At 46.5% G+C, this 23060-nt stretch overlaps 1 long non-coding RNA gene across 1 annotated transcript in view; it reads left to right on the top strand.

The window, feature by feature from the left end:
• The first annotated feature begins 1431 nt into the window (after nt 1-1431).
• Nucleotides 1432-23060, top strand: part of LOC308201006 — a 28048-nt gene continuing 6419 nt past the window's right edge. The window contains exons 1-2 of the long non-coding RNA XR_013955993.1: nt 1432-21429; nt 22405-22737. This is a non-coding gene — a long non-coding RNA (uncharacterized lncRNA). The remainder of the gene's footprint in view (nt 21430-22404; nt 22738-23060) is intronic.

Genomic DNA, 23060 nt, shown 5'->3' on the forward strand with positions numbered 1-23060 from the left:
TCAAGGGGTTTTAATATTCTGCAGAATTTAGTGGAGGCCAATAGAGTAGGAGGGGGTTAGATGCTCTGCCTTTGCCAAGATGTTTATGCAGCAGGAATGTTATTTATGTAAATCTGGAAGCACTCTTGAAGCGATAGCCTTGCTCTTGCATCTCAGACTTTTTTCATTAAGTCGTTGATCTTCCTTCAAAAAAAACTTTTTTTTTTTTTTTAAATAAAAAATCCCTCTGAAAACCTTAAAACTCGAGCATGAAAACTGCTTGGGGAAAAATATTTACTGCACAACTGCTCCAAACTACCCACATTATACAGACCACGGCAATTTCTTGAAGAATGTTGGGGTGACAGCTGACTGATGCAGGGTTTCACACATCCTCTCCCCCTCTTCTCCGGCTGACGCCTTTCTCCTTGTAAACGAAGTTATTGCATGCTCCACCATCTGACTCTGTCCTCTTCAGCGTGAGCCTGTTTCACCTAAACAGGCCGTGCGCAAACGCTAAATTAAAGTGCAGAGCTGGGAGAAATCCTCATCTTCAAGCTATTCCTTTCTCCCTGGTACGAAGCCCTGCAGAGGCCGTGTTTCTTGCATGAAGCAACCAAACTCTGGCAAAACCCCGTTTGTGCTTCTGAGCTTTTTGGAAAGGCTTGCTCTCCTTGTAAAGTTTTTAACATGTTTTATAAATTTCCTCCCTGTAAATAGCACAATAAATAAGTGCCGCTTTACAGCTTTGTCTGTTAAAAAGCAGCGCGTAATGAGAGAGGTCAGCAGGACAGGCTGGAGGGCACGGCACTGGTATCGTGAGTATTTTCTGTTGCATGGGAAATCGGGTGAAAGCCAAAGTGTCAGAGTCGGGCAGCACTTGTCTGAGGGATGGCCTGCTGAGTGCTTACCAGATGAAGGGAATACTTGTTGCTGAACTTGCTCTTCTTCTCCATCCTTCTATTGCCCCGTAAGAGAAGCGTGGCTAATCAGAGGTGCTGGTGTGCGTTGCTGCATGGTGCAGCTTTTGGTGTCTGAGGAGGCAGGGATGGCAGCTCAGGGGATAAAGCACTGGCAGGCAGAGGAAGCTGGGATTAACGTGTTGCATGGAGAACAGGGTAGTTGCATTTTGTGTGTATGAAGCTTGACAAATTGACCCTTACCCACCTTCTCTGGAGGGGCGTGGGTGGCAGGCTTGCGGAGGTACTGCTCCAAACTCCCCGCTGTCTGTCCCGAAGAGCTTTAAAAATATCTCCTGAACAGCTAACAGCAGTTCTGCTCCCTGCAGGGATGCGCTGTGAGAAACCACAAAAGCTGGTGACTGCTGAGACCTGCTCCCTTCACCTTCTGGTGCCTGGCGAAGCTCCCCCAGCACAGAAGAGGCTCGCTGCCTCTGCACGGCACGGAAATGAAAAGCACTGGAGAGGTGGGTGCTGTGTTTCAGGTATTTGAATATGATGATTCCCATATACATGCGTACAAAACTGTGAACTTGTAGACAGCAGCCCCTATCACTGCTGGTGCAGCTAAGCGGGGCCCTGATGCTGAGCATTAATACAGGATGTGCAATGAAGTAGCGGGTTTGATAAGCAACGTGTTCCTGCACACCAATAATGGGAACCACTCGTGACTAGGAAGTGAGCAAAGTGTGGACTGAAATATCCTGGAAAATATCACTGATCAATAATGTTACCAACTGCCAGGTGGGCAATGGAGCCCATACAGCTCTGAGTCTCCATCAATGCAGAACTCTTTGCTTGGCATGTAATTCCAGTGACTTATTACAGATAATTGAACTCCCTTATCTTTGGGGGATTTGCATTATCTGCAGTAGCAGCAGAATTTGACCATATCTGATCCTCTCTGAGCCCCAGCCGATCCAATGGCAAAATATAAACATCTGCCTGGAAACTGTTTTTGAAGGGCATATATGGTAATAGTGGCTCAAAGGCAGAAGAAAGGCACCTACGGATAGCACGACTGGCATCACAGGCCAGTATTTTCTGCCTGTTGCTCTTCTGACTATAGCAAATGTATGTAAATCATGGTAGTAGCAAAAGGCGGTGAAACAAGTGGTGACCAGAAGCCAGATATTAATGCTTTTATGACAGAACAACCCAAGCACTTTCTGAATGCTGGGGGAAACAGAAGGAAGTTGTTTTACAGTCAGCACCTGATCGCAGCGAGGCCATCGTCATCCAAGTTTGTCTGAAGCTGAGAGCGTGCAGGGAAACATCTTGAATCTCCCATTAATTAACCCTTTACACTTTCACATCCCAAGCTGTGTGAGACGGCTACTTTGAGTGAAGGAGGAAAGAAGTGCTATGGGCCAGACCCATGGAAGTAGGCAAATTACACCAGATGTGCATCTGCCTTTAAGCTCCAGCCATAGAGCTAAAATTAGCTTATAGAAAAGAATGTTAAAAGCAACCAAGATGCATTTTTTTTTATTGCATGTTTTCTTTTGTCATGATTTTTTTTTTCCTAGTAGAAGGTATGAGTCCAATTATCTGCATTTTCTCTGAGCAGTTGTTACTGAGGTTTATTAACATCTGGTGTTTGACCTAGACCATCAGTGTGTGGCACTGGTAGCAAACAGGATTATGATGTGGCAAGGGGACATTCTTATGTGCATAAAGAATTCTTGGACTCCTTCCCGCCAGGGATGCTTGGATCCCTCAGAGATGGGTGTGGGGTTTATGAGGAGGGGGAGGAGGGGTTACTTGCTGGTTTTCGACTCTTGATGGGTAACACCCTACCCGTGGGGCAAATAGCAGGCAAATCAGAACCAGGAAGTGATGTGGCACATGCACATGAGAAATGATGGGTGGGGAATGTTAACCAAACTCGAAAGGAACTTGGGATAGGTGCCAGGTTATGTTCTGGTTCAAACCCTTCAGCTTGGCTCCTAGTTCATCTCAAGTCAGTGGCCCATTCGGTAAAACCCTTATCTCTAAGAAGACTATGCAGCAAGGGGCAGGGAGGAAGTTTCTCTTTGTTTTTGTTGTTAGACGTAATTTGGACCAGAACGTGACAGGGATTGTCTGACAATTGCTTACTCATGGCTCTTGTGTTGCTCAGCACTCCTTCCTACTCTGTATCACGCAGTTTATGTTGAAAGCAACTAATGCTCTCAGCATGTATTGTTGATGAGCTACGAAAGGTTTCTTACGTACGCTTGGTTTCTTTAGTACAGTCTAACAGTAAGAACTGATGCCAGGAGCCAGAGCCCAGGCAGCAGCTCTAGCACTTCACAAATTTTAGAGGAGATCTGACAGTGGCTATGTTTGGAAAATCACTGAGGTCACCTGCTGCCTTCTCTGGTCACTAAACTTCATGAAGGATAGCTAGTTCCTCTTAGACCTAAATGTGCAATCTCCACTCTGGTGTGGCTCCGTGTATTCATAACAGGATACCTTTCAGATACCTAGTAGGGATAGTCTTTTGTGCTCATTCAGCTATGGTCTTGAGATTACGGTTTAAGGGGATGCTAGATCTTAGATATATTTGCATCGCTGTGGTCGCGAGCCCTGAAATCAACCATTACGGGATCAGAGCTTTTCCAGCTTCTTCACAGGAGAAGCCCAGTCAGCTCCTATGCCATCCTGGAACAACCAGACCAGTTGTCAAGCCCTGGGTTTTCTCCTGAGATGCTGGATTGAGGGGAGTAGAGGGCCTACAAGAGGTAAAGAACAAGGATTCCTGTGTTCTATGTGAGATCTTGTCCCACTGCAACAGCTTTATTGACACAACACATCGTGTGAAGGGAGCAGAGTGATCATAGCATGAAGCAGCATTTATCTTTTGAAGGTAATTATTCAGTAGAACCAAAAGCTGCAGATTAAATAATGTCCCTCAAGAAATGCTGAGTATTTGAGCCCAGGGAACTGCTAGATACACGATCTGATGAAATAATTGAGAGAATATGCCTGGTTTCCTTCAATGAAATGTGCAAGCCATCTCTAAATGCTCATTTGTTATGTAGAGATTTTACTGCTTGGATCCTAATTTTTCACAGCTGTAAACAGAAGACAAAGGGTGGTGGAAAAAAAAACAGTCTTAAGTAGGAAGGAAGAGGTGTGTGATCAGAAAACCTTTGGCAAGTTAAGAGGATTAAGAAAGGCCCCAATGTTCTGATTTTAAGTTCTCTGAGTTGGACTAACATCATGGATTAAATTTGGGTGGCTAAGAGGAAGAAAATACCTCATTAAAAAGAAGCAATTGGGTTTAAAGTTGTTGTAAGACAATGGCTGAAACAGCTCAACTGGAATGGTCTCGCTTGCTTAATTCAGGGGTTTTGTGTGCATGTGTGTTTTTAATGCCCTCCCCCACCTCTCCACTCCCAATCTAAAAGCCCGAAAGATTTGCTTTAAAATATATTACTTTTCCTTCTTCCCTCTCAGAATTGCAGTATTTGGGCTGTGTCACTGCTCTTTAGAATTGTGCTCAACAGTGAAGCTGGGCTGATGTTGGGAGCTGGGAAGCCTTTGCTCTGGGCTGAAAAATGACATGGGAAAAATGTGAGACCAGTCATAGCAATTATTTCAAGTCCACCTCTTCTTTTCCAAAAGTGGTATCGTTAGATTTTTGTACCCTTACTCTTTGCAAGGTGGTAACTATTGGCAGTTAAGCAGATGACTGTTCTAGCGGGATTAAACTCTGCATTTAAGAGCATTTCTCCATATTTTGGAGAAAAAGTGGAAAAAATATTGATCTGAAAGAGCAGGAGCTGTGGTGAGACTGATGCTGAGAGCACGGCCAGAAAGCAGCTGGGAGGTTGTAGGGTGGCAAGCAGCGAGGCAGATAAATTAGGCTGTGTCCCTGACCCCTTTAGTGAGAAGTCTCCTCAGGACTGTTTAGTGCTGGGTTCATGTGGCAAAGCTGCTCACGGCCAAAATCTCTTGGTCGGGCCGCTGACGGCGTGTGGCCGCTCCAGGAAGCCAACAGGAGGAGAGCCGAGAGTGCTGCGGCCTAGGCAGGTGCGAGTCCCGTCGGCTTCCTCCAAAACAGAGCTCCGTCCAAGGCGGGGATTAGTCCAAGAGAAAGCCAGAAGAGACCATAACCCTCCTCGGCTAACCAGGCTTGGGTTTGACAGGGATTTGCTCTCTCCTCGCTGCCAGCAAAGCCAGCGGCCAACCTTCCATTGACGTGAGCGGGGCCGCGCGCGGGGCCGGTTTCCACTCGGCCTATCTCGCCGTTACCTCAGGTGCCTTCTGCCGCGCCTTCCCCTCAGCCGGGCAGGCTTTTCGTTTTCGTACTGAAAGCGGAGCAGTTCCTCTGAGAGCGGCTCTCTCAGCCATAATATCTTGCCAATGGAAAAAGTGACACTAAAAATAAACTTGTTTCGGAAAGAAGCAAAGGCGGCTTCCAAAAAAATCCCGAACTAAAAAGGAAAAAGGGGAAAAAAGAAAAAGAAAAAAAAAAAAAACAGTCTAGACAGCTGCAGTAGGTGGAGGCAATAACAACCAAAAGGAATAAATTAAACTGTGGTTGAGGGGAGAATTTGTCTCCCCTGATTGCAAGACAAAAGAAACCCAATTCCTTGTTTTTAGAAAGAGATGTTTGGGAATTTCTCGGGCCAGCTGAGGGCCTATTAGAGTGATGTGAACTGGAAATGGAGTTAGAGGGCTTTGGCTGGTTGTATGACCCAACTCCGGACCACACACAATACGCGAGGCTTTGACAAGGCGGCGAGTAGTGGTAGGTGGCAAAGCCGTCTGCTATTGCCCTGAACAACATGACCAACTTCTGCTCCACGGCCTCGGCACATCTGCAGCGGCGGTGGAAGGAAAAGCCAGCTTCTTTCCTCCCAGACGTCTACCTCTGCTTCTTGAAACCACCCTGCAGTTATAGCTGGGTCGACACTTAATGGATGCAAGTTGTGACTGTGGTTTTAAAATTCACAAAACAAAGTTGTGACTGCGGTTTCAAAATTTCACGAAGCAGTGGATTTCCCCTCTTTATTCTTCCAGTTGCAAGCAAACCATAGGCTGGGTCCTGCCAATGCTCTGGGTGGGTTTTGTTGGTTTGAGTTTCTTGTCACTCCTGGGTGTTGAGGCTGCACAGTTTGCAAAGTGTTTTGTGCTTTTTATGTGTCCAAAGTGTACATGTATGTATGCATGCCACACAAACTTTGACTTGTTTGCCAGTTATTTGCTTCAGTGTGGGCAGGATTTCATCCTGTGTCAGTACTCACGGAGACTTCAATGGAAGCACTTCACCGTACTCGTTTATTTTCTAACTTCTGAAGGAACAGCTGAAAATCCATCCAAAGAAAATAGCCACAGTCAAATTCTCAGTCTTCTTTGTCCTCTTAATGAAATCTGTCGTTGGTCTCTGTATTATCTGTCTTGTAAAAATGAAACCTCTCTTAAGACTGGGCACTTAGAACATAAAAAAGGAATCTAAATGTTTCTGCTTCAGGAAGTGTACCTGGAGTCATCCCGGGCATCGATTCCCATCACACAGCAGAGGGGGGACCCACAGGGTACCCATGTCTTCTGTGCTGGGAGTTGGCAGCTGAGGTTAAAACACGAGGTGGCTTGCCCGCTGTTAGTCGTTAGGGGCTACTTGTCGTTTGATAAAAGCCCAAGTGTCCAGACTGAACTCCAGTTTGCTTATTATGATTTTTCCTACATGAAGCTCATCCCATGCTTTCAGTAGAAACTCAGATTTTCCTTTGCTTTTCCTTCAGTCTCGCACTGCAGAGTGGCTGCAATTTGGGTTTAAACGTGACCTGTTTGTTGCTTTGTTGCTGTTGCTTGTTTTGCTTTTTTACTTCTAGGACCAGGTAGTAAAATAGGTGTGAAGTGCTCTGACATCCAGCTGGAAGAAAAAATTGCAGTTGGCTTATTTATTCACCACTTGCAAGCTTCCATTTTTTGAATTGAATTATTTTTTTTAAGGAATGAATTGTTAGTATTTGTGTAAGGTTGTAACTAGCTGTATACCCCCAGAAACAGATAGCTAATGAAATCCCAGTAACTTGGCCTAGCAGTTATTTGGTTTGACATCAGACCCGGATGAGAAGACATGGAGTGTTGTGTTTTTTTTTTCAAAGCCCCAGTGAGGTCATTGCTGGCACAACTAGCAGTCTCAGGTAGAGCTCATCTTGTCGATCCAGGGATGTTAAACTCAAGGAATTTGATGCTCAGAAACATTCTGTGAAGTATCTCCGTCTGTGGGGCTTGCTTCCTGCTCGTGGTCTGTGGCAGGCTGGGTTTGTTTGCTTGGGAAGTGGTAACACCACTTAGAGGGTTTGGGTTGGTTTTGGCTCGTCTCCTTCCTGTGTCAGGCAGGCTTTAAGGAGCGATGCTGGGGGTTCAGCCTGGTTTCCTAGGGAAACGAGCCTGACGTGAGTGCACCGTCCATGTCAGCTCACTCTTCCCCAGCGGTGCTTCCTGCACCTGATGGTCTGGGAGACAGCAAATAGCTGCAAGGTTTGTGGAAACAGTGGGCTATAGAGAGAAGGGAGAGAGATGTGTCAAGCTGTCGGTCGTTGCACCCTCTTGTGAACAGCTTTTTTTTAAAAAAAAAAAAAAAAAAGCTTTGCTTAGATTTTTTTCCTATAACTGCATGAAATGACCCAAGACATACAGCCATAGAAAGTCCCTGACTTCATGAGTGCCACTGCTGCTCTAAAAATCATACAAGTCATATAAGTTCCTGTGTTTGCCTGGAAGCTGTGCTGAGCGTCAGATAAGCTCACCTGGAAATGACAAGCCTACTAAAACGATTTAGTGTAAATGGCAACCTGTGAAGCTCTCTGCAATAACAAACCCGCCCTGTGCAAACAGAAAATACCCAGGGTGCTGGGTGCTGGGCACCCTTCCTGGCTGCTCCTCAAGCATCAGCCGCTCTGGGAGGCATGGGGACTGACTCAGCCCCGGCCGTGCTTAGGGTCCAGGAGCCGTGGGCACGGACAGGGATCCAGGCAGATAATGGGGGGGATATTCCTGTATGAAGTGCGGATAAAAGGCGTCGTGCTATTTCTGCACCACCTGATCTGCTTCCTCCTCCTTGGTTCCTTTTGATGTTTGCTTTCACGGCGATTTCTTACAATGTGAAATTCATCCTGGTTTTAATGGTTTGGGGATGGCGTGGTTTTTCAGATGAACAGAACAAGGATGTAGAGCTCTGAAAGATTCCTCTGCTCTTTATCAGCTATTTCTTTCAAGTACTAAATGCCTTTTCTTTTCCTTTTTGTTCTGTAAAGGTGAATTCTTCCCCTGTGCTGTTTACTAATTAAAAGTTAGTTGGTAAAGAATAAGCATATTGTCCCTGCTGCGGTTTGATCTATTGTTATTAGGGCTCTGTGTTGTTACAGATGAGATCAAAGAATTTAATTTATGATGGGTGGATAGGTCAAGTTCAGTCGTCTGAAGCGAGCGCTGGGTGGAAAGCACGGTCAGGCAATAATGTCTCAAGCAGCAGCCCAGGCAATAAGCTTTTCCTTATAAATAATACAGTCCCACTTTCTCCACTTTTGACTCAAGAAGCCCAGCGGTCCTTTGGATATAAATATTCGAGGACAGCTGGATGCAGTCTATTAAATCCCCTCTGCCTTCCCTTGGTACAATATACACAGGAGATAATATAGCACCAGAGGAATCCAAGGCTTAAGATAAAGTAGAAATCCCAGGACCACAACTGCATATTTCAGCCAGCCTGGTTCACAGGTCTGCATTGTGTTTGCATGCGTGCTGCAAGTTCCTATGATATTTTTAACATGGTTTTGAAATATCCCTTGAGCTTGCAGCAAGAACCTCTAATTAAGACCTAAAGTTGATGCTGCTAAGTCTTAGTCACACCCTAATAACAAAAGGGGAATGGGGCAGCGGAACAAATTTATTGGGTCTGCTTATAGTCTCTAGCTGCAATATTTTCCTTGAACTCTGCTCAAAGAGGAGTGGGTTGGATTATTTCCATTTCATCTTTATTTATTACACACCAGCGTACAGCACTGTTATGAAACCAAGAAAGACACCCACCTCTCCCCCATGCCTATGGAAACCATGAGGACTGGCTTGACGTGCAAGATGAGTAACCTGGGAGCAGTTTCTGGGCTCTGTTATTAGTATGTGCCTATGAGTGCGTGGCTAGTATAGCTGCATAAGTGGTTTGTGCTTTCCCAGTATTCTGCCCAACTGGAGCCTGGAAGCTTTTTTGGGTGGGAACCCCACCTTCTTCTGTGTTTGGAGAGTGCTCAGCACGCTGTGGGCTGGCAGAAGGGGCAGGGGAGCCCGTGGCTCTGCAGGATGGAGTCGTGGAGTTTCGTCTCGTTGTGTGTCTGCTTGCCCCTGTGTGTTTTTCTGTCCCGGCAAAGGCTGAGGTTTCTTTGGGCTAGGCAAGCTCATTATAAGGCAGCCAAGCTGCAGCCTGTACGTATGAGCCAACGTGAAATACTGATGCTTTTAAAAATAAAAAATGAATAAAAGTCCCTTTCCCTGACCTGATTTACAAGGGAGGAGTGATTGATTGGTGCTCTGATGGATGGCTCAGCCTGCTCCTCCGCAGGGTCTGTTTTCTTCCTGCTCGTGTAGCTTTGGGTTTGATCAAAGCCCCCCATGTGGAGACCCCAGGGTCTCCTGTCCTGTGCAGGGCTTCTGCTCCTGGGCTCTCTCTGTCATCTGCCCCCAGCTCGTCCAGTCCCATCAGAACCACCAAAGTTACTCATAAACTTGGATTTTTTTTCTGGGGTGTTTTGAAGCATGAGCAGTTCCTCAGGCGGGTTCACGGCGCGGTGACGCAGTGCTGGCGTGGCAGGGGGAAGCAGTGCACCAGGAAGGAAGGAGATGCTCGAGGAGGGAAAAACCTTGCACCCGTGTCCCAGCCGGGCTCCCACCCGTGACACGGTCTCAGGAGACCGGCTGGAAACCCTGTGCTGTACAGTAACAGATTCCTCTGCCTGTCACAGTGGAGAAGTCACAGGACTGGCAGCAGCCTTTCAGCTGCAGTGATGCTTACAATGTTTTCAGTTCCTGATACCATCGTCAGTTCCTGATTCTCCCTTTTTAGTGACTCTATTTTTAACGAGAGGTCGAACTCTACCGCGTAACTGCAGCTGGGCAGCTCCCTGCCCAGCCAGTGTGCCATAGGGATGGGGACTGGCCTCATTTTGGCTGCCGTGACTGGCTGATCCTCATGATTTTCAGCATCTCTTTGCTGTTGGGTCCTTTTTCATCATCACTGCACCCCCGGGATCTTTTGCCCTGCTTAGCTACTTTTGGGCTTATCTCCTGGTTTCTTTCTCTGTTACTCTTCAAGTCCTTTGGTCTGCTTTTTTAAGGTCCATCTCTTTTTTCCTGCAGTTGCTCTTCCTGTCCTTTGAGCGCCTTATGGGGTCTGATTGCTAATGTGGGTCGTAGCAGGGTGATATCAGGACAGAAGATGCTCCCAGGGTATTGTTTTAACCCAACCAGAAACCGTGAATCAGTGTCTTCTTGTAAGTCTTGCACCCCGTGAGTGTAGGTCCAGAAAACCCACGCAGCCTGGAAAAGCTTTGGGGATGCTCACAAATGTGTTGCTCATCCTAACCTAAGGTCCAAAACCTTTAAAAATGTTCCCATTACCACTCTGCCACTCAGCTTGGAAGCTTTAAAAGGGGAACTAGTGGGTGCTGCAGTGTCTGTCTTTCTGTCTTTGTTGCATTTCCTGTGCTTTCATTTTCTGGAATAAAAGGTTAAGCTTTTATTTGTCATGACTTTACAATGTATCATCTTGGAAATCAATCTTCCCTTTTAGTTTACTTAATAATGCTGTCTAAAGTCATCAGCTAGAAAGCATTCAGTGGCAATTACAAGAAATCTTCTCAGAACCTACTCCCAGCTATGGTAAGCTAGAGAGACAAAGAAAATCTTTTACAACCTATTTTTCCTGTCTTAGTAAAATAATAGCAGTCCCCTGAGAGACATTAGTAACTGTTGAGAACCAATATTTAGATGTAGTAATTTATCTTCTTGTTTATAGAAACCACAATTAAATACTTTTAAATCTCCAGAAAATTATAATTAGGGATGTGTAGCCAAATTTGAGGGGGGGGTGGAGGAAGAAAAGAAAAAGAAGAATGACTTTTAACGTCCGGGGATTGGTGTTGTTTGTTTCTGTTGACTAATATATACAGTAAACTGCCCGAGTCCTGAGGTGACTCACGGGCTGTGCAGATGGTGAGCTTTCCTCCGGGCTCGCTGAGTTAATTGAGTAGGAAGAGATGCTGCACAACCGCCTCCTCCGGTCCCATGTCCTCTTCCCCTGCTGCAAAGGCAGGGGGTGTGTGAAAACCCCTCCTGCGGACCCAGCTGCAGGAACATCGGGGTTTCCAGGCGATTATGTTTTTTGGGAAGCTCGTGCTCTGACCCAATGCGAGCAAAATGAAATTAGTTGGGGTCTTCTGGAGGCTGCCAAGATGAAAGCCATGCGAAGGACACAAGCACGTGGGAGGAGAACGGCTTTTTGAGGATAAAATAGCTTATTTCAAGCCCGAGTGTGGAGTCTCAGAGGGACGGTTCCTGCCCAGGAAGGGCTGTGGTGTGAGCAGCAATCTGCCTTTCTTTCACTGCTAGGAATGAGCATTTGTCACCTTTACGGAGCTTTGGGAGAAAAGAGGTGTTAAAAAATAAAACACAAATATAAACTGGCCCTGGGCAACCCCTTTCATTGCCCATCCCTGTTGCTTTCACAGTTGTGCATGGGCTGCTCGAGTCTGGCTTTTGGGACCTGGGCAGCCCCAGAGAGGGTGCCAGTGGGAGAGGGAGCGTGGACCACAAGAACTCAAATACTACGTGAAATTCCCTGGAGACCTCCTGTAAGTTAATGTGTGGCTGCTTGAGCGAGATGCCATGGAGCTGTGGTCACTTCACCCAGTCTCTCAGGGCACTGTGCTGCTTTATCCAAGCTCACCTCTCACTGACTTGTGCGTTCCCCATGAAGCTGAAGAGCCCTCACGTTCCACAGTCCCGAATCGCTGTTCCTTGTGCAGTTTCATGAAGGTCCATTCCCCGGTCCGAGGCTCAGGGAGAGTTCCCTTTACACAAGGCACAGGGAGCGACAGCACGCCCCGAAGCGATGCTGGCCCCCGGACGTGGCTGATGAGATGTAGCCGAAGTGGAGAGTGACATCATGTTAGCTCTGGTTGGAGTCATCTGCTAATGGCACTGAGCTCTTACAGGAACCTGGCCCTGGTTGTATCGAGCTTTTCTGAAAATCCTGACTCTGTTATGTATTCACAAGGACAGCCTTACTATGCAAAGCCTCTTCTTGGCATGGGGACAGATGCAGGCTTGTAACAGTATGCACTTAGTTATAGATGTAATTTTATTTGCCTTTGTTAGAATCTTTAATATAAAACTCAGTAAAAAGACCTCTCTAATAAAAATGGCTCAGAGAAATAACAATAAACAGGTTTTATGATACGGAAGATGCATTAAAAAAATCCTACTAAGAAAAATGATCTTAAGAGTCTCCAAAAAATATGAATATGGAAGGAGAGACTTTTTCCCCACCCGCTACAATCAAAGATGGGTGGTCTGCATGCCATGTGAGCTTCCTCACTCTGGCTCTTGTGGGCAGGAGGAGGGGAAGCTGTACTCTGTCTCAGTAATGAGCTCTGACTGTCCAGGAAAGCATTTATTTTTGCAAAATTAAAAAGGGGGGGAGTCAATGGATCTGTTTATAGCTATATAAAAAGGCAGAAAAGTTAATGCTAACATATGTTGCCTCATGTTCCCGGAGCAAAAACATTTGCAGGATAGTAGTCCGGAGCGCAGGTGGTAGGCGATCGATACCTTTATTTAGTTTGAGGGGGATGGCAGAACTGCTCACCTGCAGGAGGAGCTGCAGCGAGCGCACAGAACCCCTACAGACACGTTATGGTCGTGTATGGATGTTGTAGGCATTGTATTACAGAGACGTTAGGGGTTTGTACACCGCTTGCAGGATCTCTAAAGCTCGGGCTGAAAGCCACAGGCATCGGCAGGGCTGGTGGTGCACCCAGGCCGTGTCCGGGTGTCCTCCTGAGCACCCCTGGAGCCGTGTCCCTGTATCTGCGAGGTTTTGTTCAGCACAAGGTGCCCCCACCAGCCGTGGTGACTGCGTCCTGAAGGGATGGGAGGACAACGTGCACCAGGGGGGCAAACTGGTGGAAGAGGGCACAGGGACCCCTCTCTGAGCTGTGGCCACGGTCGTGTCTTCTGCTGGAGGGAGAGCGAGCGATGTGACGGGTAGAGCAGCAGCGTCAGTGCTCTTGTGATTACTGGATTAGATTTAGGAGGTCAGGGACCTCAGCTCAGTGGATCTCTTCTTTTGTCTTGCACAAATGATGCACCATGTCTAGTGCCACAGATCCCAGCGTATAAAATGCTGAAAATCCATTCTTTTTCCTCCTTACTGATGCAGAACTTTTAGGTCAGGGGCTGACTCCTGGCATGAGCTTTTAGATTTTGTATCCCAAAAGCTTCAGGCTCTTGTAGGCAACTAACCATGTACTACCATGATGATGATGTCCAGAGATGACGTCTCTTTGCAGACCTACACAGACGGTGTATTTTTCTTTAGGGATACGTATCCTCAGAGATAAATCATTCTCCCCTTAATCTGAAACACTCAGTTGGCGATTACTTGTATCTCGTGAAGATTTCACTGGAAGTGACCTCTGGTGGTTTTGTGACAGAACGTGAACCTTTCATCTTTTCTGTTGCTGTAAGTGATCAGATAGAGGCAAAACCCTGTTTCCTGCCTCACGGTGTCTGCTGAGAGGGAGGCAGGGGGGCTGCTGGTGTGAGATCATCATCTTTCGGAGGACAACGAACTGCTTTATGAGACCGTGATCTCAATACAGATGAGATAACTGGCAAGGCTCCGAGTTATTGCTTCAGGACCTCATATATCCTCCCTGCCTTCAGGAGCCAGGTGTTGCCAGTTACAGAGCTGATCTCCCCGACATCAGATATGGTTTCTTCGATTCATAAGACCAACAAAAGGGTTGACCACAAAGGTCCAGAACTTACAGGTGTTGTGATGCTTCGATTTGCGGGACAAACAGTGCTGTCTTCCATGGAGGGGGAATGTCCTAAGTGCAGTAGTTTGCTTTCCCATGCAGACCTGCCCCAGGCAGTCCAATATAAGTTGGGACCTTTGGAGCTGGGACTTGCAGGCTGGTTGCTTCCCATTGTCCCCCGAAGACTTTCTAGAAGAAGTTCTGGTGGGACAGCAGGCAGGACTGGTGTGACAGGCTGCCTTCTGCTGGGACCCTGCCTCTTTTCCCTTGGACTTGTCCATATGAGTGTCTTCATGGAGTGCTTTGATCACGGGCAAATTGTCTGCCAGCAATGTTCCAACAGAGAGTTTGCAAACTGATGTTAAGAGTAGGTAAACTAATAATTAATGATGTTTTTGCTAAACGCATTCCCACAGGACCAATTGCTGGTGGTTTGACTTAAAAAAATAATAATAATAATAATGAATTAAGCTTTATTCCACCTCTGCAAGTTAGAAAAATACGTCATTTTAATTTTTTTCAATAAAATAAGCAGTTTTTCAGAGCACTAAACTAAGTGGACACACCACAACTAGTGTCAAAGCAATAGTTTTGTCCGTTTCCCTTAACTGTTAACAGAGCTGAACCTTTTCCCAATGTAGATAGCAGGCTTTGCTGTTAGCAGGACGTGCCGTGTCCGAGGTCAGCTCCCATCCAGCCCCACATCACATCACGCCTGCACAAAGGCCACCTGAAGAGCAGCTGAGCAAGTCTGCCTTGGACAGCGTGCAGTAAAGAGCGCTGGGAAAATTGTTCCAGAATTGAAGGCTTTCCTGATGTCTTTACTAGCAATATCTGTTTTAAAATCAAGTGAGCTCTGGCTTGGGTCTCTATATGTTCCAGCTGTAGCATTATGGCTCGAGGACAGAGGCACTCTCCTGGGTGTGAAATGCTGCGAGGAGGGAGCGCGTTTTGAACACAAGGGTGGCCTGGCAGAGCACGGCGCCGGGGAGAGAAGTGGTTGGACCAGGGAAGAAGCCGAGCATTAGAATTGTAAATACATTTCAAGTTCTCCGGTTTTGAGGGAGCTTCCTAGGATTTTAATTAATCATTTTGCTTGTTTTTGCAATGAGAACAATAGCGGTTACCTCACTGCTCTGGGCTTGTGCTGGCGGAGGACACTGGGGAATGATCCATCACTGCTGTTGCTGAGGCTTCACCGATAACCTCTGCCCAGGGCTGGGTGAAGCTACAAACACTGCCCGCTCTTCTGAGATGGGAGAGTGCTTTCTTCTCTGCTTGATGTATTTTCTTAATGCGTGTTGATGCTATACGTTATTAAAATCCATTACCTCCTTCATTTTTTTCCTTTCCTCTGGACTCAATTACTTCTCATTTCTTTTTTTGGAAAAGTAGGTTGAAGCTGATACATGAGATATAATATCCAATCTGTATTTCTTAAGGTACAGGACCAGTCTGTCAGGCTGTTGGCACAAAACAACAGTTGTTTTATTGTCAGAGTAAGTAAATAAGAACAAGAAGCCTTAAGTATTGGCATATGTTGATACGTGGCCAAAAAGGTCTCTAAACAATACGTTTTCTATTCATTCCAGAAACCTCATACTCCGTTATTTCTCATTTAATGCTGTTGGCAAATACCCATGTCACCATCTAATTTTGACTATAGTTCAACTTTTTTAGTGCAAAGCTAATCCTCATTATAGTTGTAAACATGTGTTTCATTTGGCCTCATGCTCATGTGCTAAAGTGACAAAGGCAATCTAGGATTTGTATCAGAAATGGAGATGTATAGGTAAGCATTTTGTTCAATCTACTTCATCTTTTATACAGTGAAAATCAGCCCAGTTGCTTAATAGAGAAGAAAGTGGTTTTTTTTATAAGGTTCTCTGTACTCTTGTGCTTGGCCTCTTTCCTGCTCTGCATTGTTTTTTGGAAAGATGGGACACTTCAAGGAAGAAAAGAGCAAGCGAGTCTGAGAACAGTTGTGAGAGCCATCTCGATCTTGTGTAGTGGTTGTGTGCATCTTCTATGGCTTCATGTGCTCTTCAGACATCCATATTTCATAGAATCATGTGGTTTTTTCTTTTTTTTTCTTTTTTTAATTTGTGCCTCAGTTTTCAAACAAGAGATTTTTAACTTCGGGCCTTAGTGAGACCCTACCCAAAGTGAATCCTCTTTAAAATTAGATCCCTTATAAAAGACAACAAATGAGCATCCCTGAAGTACAGTTCACCCTCAAACAATTCTGTATAGTAAAATGTTTTATAGTTTTTAATGGCAAAATTCCGCTTGACTTCCCTGCCTCCGGAGGAGCAAATGACAAACCGTTGACCAAAATAATTTCATTCACGGGAGCCTAGTGGTAACCAGATTAAGGCTTGGTGCTCTTGTGATGCCAAGGGTTGTCACAAGTCTGCGGTGCGCGATGTGATGGAGGGATGCTTGGTGACCATTACCATCCTGCGACAGTAATGCTGAAACAGGACATCTCCGGAGAAATTCCCAAGCAGGCACAGCCCGTCTGCTTGGGCTGCTGCTGGGACCACAGTTTGAACAGCTGGCAGCTTGGTCAGAGTTTGTCCGCCCTCAAAGAAAAATTGTTTGCCACAAAACATTTCTCTATATTCAAATACACGCCTGAGCCACAAACATTTCTCTGTGTTTGCATATACCACCGAGTCACAAATTGTCTTCTTGTATTTAAATAGGTCCCAAATTCAATCCATACATTTCCAGTCATTATCACCCCATTATCCTTTCTCTTTCTTGCTATTTTTCTCACCAAGCAGTGGTAAACCCCAGGCCCTTTCTTAAGCATGTGGTTGATATAATAGCAAAGGAAAGTTCTTTTCAAATATAAAAATGTTTTTAAATACTGTTTTATAACAGCCGTGGTCATCTGCAAGGAATCAGTTTTCAAAGAAGCATTTGATGGACTGACAGTCATGCGAGCCCAGGACGAAATGAAATGATCCAATTCAAAGAGGATTGAGACTTACTGTTCTGGAGGCACATGAAGAGACTGATGATGTTGAATTTTGAAACTACCAATTTGGCTTTTAAGGTGTGTTGGGATCCAGATTGGCAACAGCAAATTGGAGTTTTACACCATAAAATTGTCCTCCCTATTTGACAGTGATGGAAAATTTTGACTGATAGCCATTGGGCAACCTGAAGCATCCATACCACAGCACTTGGCATTGCCTGTAGCACCATCCGACAACTGTGTTGAAGTCAGGGTGAAGATGAACAAGACTTTTGGAGTTGAAGGCTGTAGGACACCTCACTGCCTTGCATCAGATAAGCTTGGAGGTGCAGCACGTGGAGAGCTCACCTCGCTGGTGCTGTGGGGATACCTGCAGGGCTCCGATGTCTTGGATGCCTGCAGCAGACAGGAGTATGAAATACATTCCCAGAGTTAAAAAAAAAAAAACTCTCCTTTGTGCCATTGGCTTAGAGAAGTCTGCTTAAGCAGACTTCATCATTTAGGTGTTGCTTTTTTTTCTTTTTCTGATTTTACACCTCTTGACACGAGGTGTACACATCCTAGGTGTCTGCTCTGTGAGGACTATAGCTTGCTAAGAACTTCAAGCTATGGAAGAGCGTGGCACGCTTTGTAGAGAGGAGAGCAATAAGGAGAGATGCTAAAAGTGTCAGGCAATCATCCCATCTTTCATTGGACTGAGGGACAAATCCAGTCATGACCTCTGATCCTCTTGATTAAAGCTCTAAAGTTTTTACTGTCCCCCACCCAGTATTTCTGTTGCATTTGTTATATAGCTTCCTGCAATCATGTTTATTGCTCTCCAGTGCACGCAGAATGTTTGCTTCCTACATACCTCAGTTTATATTTTTGCCATTAACTATAGACACTGTTTTGTTTGTATATTTAAAGAACTTTCAATATTAAGTTTCAACGTGTTAATACGGAAGAAACTAGAAAGCAACTATTTCTTGGTTGGAATTCATCCCGTGGAAGGTTGCATTTCAAGTTGTTGGACCCCCTGTGCTATGGCTGATGTACGCACCATGCGAGCTAGCTGTTGGATTTTCCATCAGTTGTGTTATCTTTACAGCACGTCCAGGTTCAGAAGCAGCAAAACCTTCAGTTTGGGGGTTTTGTGCTTGGTTGGTTTTCATTTGATTGTTTGTTTTAGTGGTTTTTCTTTCCTTTTTAATTTATTTCTTTAGGGAATGCTGGTAAGGAACAGCCAAGTGATCAAGAGCCGACGCTGGCTCTGCTTTAGAAATCATTCATGCTTTTCAGGTGTCCAGCTTCCAGACTACTTAGGGCAGGAGGGGAAATGTAAACATCGTGCTGTTATTCAACCTACTACACGAAAGCATTGAGTCTGACAAGGCTGCAGGTTCCCCCGTGCCCCATCCTGACCGAGATCGGACGCTGATATCCCTGCCGGTGACATGCAATCCGGCGGCGGCCGCGCGGCACAACAATCGCCCACTGTCCGTGCTGGTCGTGCTGCTCCGTGCTGGTGGTGGGAGCTTGGTGCTGCCTTTCTCAGGAACCCAGCTGGGAGGGGATTTTTTAGTAAATACAGTTCAGGTGCATCTAAACAGACCTTCAGGTGCGTGCGCGTTCACCTAATCTGTATTAAGACTTCAGGTGCTCTTTTGAACCTTATATCAAAAGCTTTTGTTCCACCTGGTTTCTCTAAGAAATATTTACGGGGTAAAAAACATCGTGAGACTTCGTGCTAGGGGTTCAAGCCGTGCTGGGCGAGGCTGTCCCCGAGGCACGGAGGTGGCTTCGAGGCGGGTGCTGCGCTTTTTGCTGTGTGCCAGCGGCGGGTTTTAGGGTGGATGCGAAGCAGATAACGGAGTTCAGGAATCTGAAAGCAGCCGCTGCAGGAACCACGTACGTGCCGAGGGCTGAGAGAAGCCATGGTGCTCTCCTCGTTACGGAGAGCAAAGCCTGGCAGCTTTATTTCTGCACCGACCTTCTCGCAGGGAAAACAGAGCAGGAAACAAACCCTACCCAGCCGCCAGCGTACGCTCTGCTCTGCCTTTGATGAAAAAATGATTCATATCCATACTCAGGCCAGCAAGGTTGGGAGGCCAGGTCTGGTGAGCAAATAGGAACGGCATAAGAGCATTCAACATGCTAATTTAAAGTATGAGGCTTATATATGAATTATAAGCAGCAATAAAATGTGCCCCGACCCAGGCAGGGGAGAATTACTTCTTCTGATCAGCTGGCAGAGCTGGATGTAGAACAGGGCTCTGGACTTCGCTGTAGCTTGAATGGAGCTGGATTTCTGCATTATATTATTTTTATAGTCTCTTCCTGTCCGACAGAGATCTCTATTTCTTCGGTAACTTAAAGCGTATGACTCTGGCCTGCGCACCCCGTGTTCGGGAGCTGTGCTGGGACGGTTTGGGCTGCCCAGGGATGCCGTGTGTGATGGTCTGTGTGTGAGGAGAGACGGCTCCTTCCCAAAACGCTGCCGTCCCCATTGCCTCGCTGCAGGCCCTCCTCCGTTGGCCCCGCAAGCAGCGGGGGAAACATTTCCATCCAGAGCAGCTTGCTTCTCTTTGCTTACCTTTGGCCTCCGGGTCAGGAAACCTTAATAATTTCCTTGTTATTAATTTAATCCGTGGTTCCTAGTAATTACCATAAATTAAGCCTGCTGGGGGTGGAAAACACAGGCCATAAACCGCAGGAACGGCTGGCTTTATTTGCTAGCGTCAGTGCCCAGAGGATTGTTTCCTGTAGGTCAGTCCCCTGCTTGCCGTGATTAGCGCAGGATCAGACCCAACGGCACGGCGTTTCCCCTCAGCCACTTAAACCCAGTCCTCGCCTGCCAGGAATTCTGTTAATACACGGGGTCCTATTAAACGCTTAACCTCGGTGCGAAGTGAACTTACGCCTGCCCCCGTTCAGGCACCGAATATTTCCCGAGGACCGGTTCGAGTCTGGATTCGCAGCAGGAAAATGCACAGCATCCTTCTGTGCCATCCCCCCTGCCATCCTCATCCCCCTTCCTTGGGACGTGGGGTGCCCGGGGCGTTGGGCAGGAGGTGGGCACGACACGAGGGGAATTACACGGAGGCCCCGTGGGTATGGGATCGCCGGTTTCCTCTCGATGCTGGGCTGGAGCCAGGCATTCCCGAGTGGCACCGCTCCTCTCCAGCGCCGCGCGGGAAGCGTTCCCGGCTGGGGAAGTGCCAGCCTCAGCCAAAGGTTACCCGGCCGAGGTGATAGCTTTGCATTCCTGCAATGTCTTAGCTTTTTAAAATTAAATTCTTGCAACATGAGGATTTAATCCCTTCTGCTATATATGGTGTGTGTGTGTGTGTGCGCGCGCGTATATATATTTTTTTCCCTACAAAAATTTCATCAGGCAAGTTATTTGTGTGTTTGAAAATTGGCTCGGATACAGGGTCAGTAACTTTCCACCCAGAGCCTGTAGAAAGTTTGGGGTTTGAGGCTGAACATGGGGTCAGCTTTAGGGTGGTGCTTGAGTCAAAACTAGATCTGGAGTTGAGAGCCACTGGGGGTAAAATCTATTGTATTGCCCTTGATTTTTATTTTTTTTTATTTTAATTAAAAATAATGGAAACGAGCAGTTTTCCTGTGCCCAAGTCTCTCAAAAGCAGCAAGTTCTACCTCATTGAAAATGGTAGTATTTGTAAAGTTAGTGGTTTCCAGTATAGAATTGGATTCAAAATCCAGTCCTAGAAGAGTAGTTTTGAATCTGTGGACTGAAAATTAAGCTTCTGCAATTTTTTTTTGTTTGTTTGGTTTGTTTTTTTTGGGGGGTGGAGTGGGGGAGAAGTTAATAACTGAGCATGTGATCTATTGAGGTTATTTTTGGTTTGGTTTGGTTTTTTTTTCTGTTTTTTGTTAGTTTTTTTGCTTGTGCTTTTTTATAATTATTTTTTTATTATTATTTTTATCCTTCTGTCAAGCCGCTTTGTCGGTTTGCAGGCCATCAGGATCCAAACCCATCTGCACTGGTGCCCTGGAGTAAACACCAGCAGTCTGGGCCCAGCCAAGGAGTCACCAGCTCTGGGGGTGCAAAGGGGTCAGTGCTGAAGGCTGATTTGCACTTTAGAGAAACCACGAACTGGGCCCACAGCCCTGGGTGATAAATGCCCAGTTGCCCTAAGCCAGGGCCCAGATTTGAAGCACCTACCTTCTGGTGAGGGCAGAAATCTGCCTCGTGATGTGTTGTTCACGAAGACCTCAGTATTTCGGTAGCACGAAGACTTTTCTCCCCTGGCTCAGTTCTCCTTGGTGCGTGTCGCTGCCCGAAGTTCTTCCCTCCACACGGCCACGACACTGGGCACGGATGCAGCTTTTCCTCCACGAAGGCATCGCTTTGTGTCACCTCTTCGGTCTCTGGAAGAAAAATTGTTCCTCCAGGTCTTGACATCTGCTGCTATTTAAAGGAACATCATCATCATCACCAATACGTTCCGCTGGGGGTCCTAAGGTATGCGGAGCCTTATTCTTCCAAACCCTGTGATTGAAAACAGATATTGCACCATGGCGTCCCTTTAAATGCCATGTCAGTGCTGGGAAACGTTTTAATTAAGGGTTCTGCGTGAGAGAAGCCCGCAGTGAATGGGGGAGGTTTTAGGCAGCATTTAGCATCCCTGCAGGTCCTGCAGGCATTCAGAGAAATCTGCACCTCCTGCAGCTCTCCGCCCGTGCTGCTGCCTGCCTTGCCCAGGGATCCCCTCATGCCTTTGGGCTCCATCGAAAGCCGTTGTCAGAGGAGGAATTTGTCCAGTTAGCACCCCCTCTGCTACCCGTCACCATGTGCCCGTGCAGGCACATTACCCGAAACGCGTCCGGCCCCAAAGCGCTGGGTGTCCTAAGCTGGGGAGTGTGCTGTCCTGACTGGGAGCTCAAATATTTGCTCCGTTGGGTGTGTTCTCCACGCAAAATGCTTTTTGAAGTAATTCATCTGTTGTTTTGTTTTTGTTTTTGTTTTAAACAGGCTAGAAATTTTTTACTGAGTCATCTGGCTTTGCAAATATTTGAAAAAAAAATGGATTTTTTTACCCTTCACTCCAAAAACAACGCAGCTTCTTGCCCACTGCAATCTGAAAACTGATGAATAAATGTTAAAGCTGATGATTTGGGGGGGGGGGGGGGGGGGTGTTATAAAACTATTTTTTATGGTATTTAATGAACAAAAGATACTTTTATAATTAGAATTGATGTAGCATCCTAAATTGTATAATCCTAATCTGATTTCTGTTGGCATACATAGAGCTGGGTCTTTTATACCTAAGTTGAACTTTTCATCTTAGGCGAGACCGCAATGTTTCAAGAAACCTTTGCCAGCGTAAACCAGGAGGAAGAACTTTTGTTTTCCTCCTGACCCACTCGTGTTCTTGTTGAAGATTATACCCCGAGCCCCTTCATCGATGTTTTTTGCTGTGTTACCCTCTGGTCCCAGGACACAGGCGCCTGAGGTCGGGCACTGCAGAGAGGAACCCGAGGCTTCCCCAGGCAAACAGAAGTGATCTGAGGGGCTTCAGCCCCCTGACGGCCACCGCAGCTGCTCCAGGCTTTTCGCAGTTGTTGCTTCCTGGGGATGACCGCGAGGTCGCGGGACCTGCCTGATTTGTGTGCCGCCTGCTGACCTGCCGTGTCGTGGGGTTTTTCTCCTGGTTCCTCGGATACAGTTTCGGCAGAAGATGAGAGAACCCCCCCCGGGGCTGGCACCTGCATCTCTCACATCCCAGCCGAGTGCCCTAGGGACTGCGTGTGGTGCAAAAGGATAATGCAGGTGGAAAAAAAAAAAAAAAAAAAAAAGGAGAAATAGGTATGAAATGTTGTTTTGGCCCTCAAGTTTGTCCCACAGCAAATTAAAAATAAATAAATAAATCTGGAAAACAAAACACAGGGACAGGGAGTGTCCGTCTGTGGAGGTCTTCAGGGCACAGGTTCTTCCCAACCTCAACCGTTCTCTGATTCTGTGACAAAATCCTGAGCTATTTGGTTTATTTGGATTTACTGAAGTGCCGCTGAGCTTGTCTCTGCCTGGTGCCAGCACCCAGGCTCCTGTAACCATCCCTAGGCATGTGCACCCATATGTGATGTGCGAGCAGC

The sequence above is a fragment of the Anser brachyrhynchus genome (assembly GCF_964034855.1).
Source record: "Anser brachyrhynchus genome assembly, chromosome: 11".
Taxonomy (NCBI): domain Eukaryota; kingdom Metazoa; phylum Chordata; class Aves; order Anseriformes; family Anatidae; genus Anser; species Anser brachyrhynchus.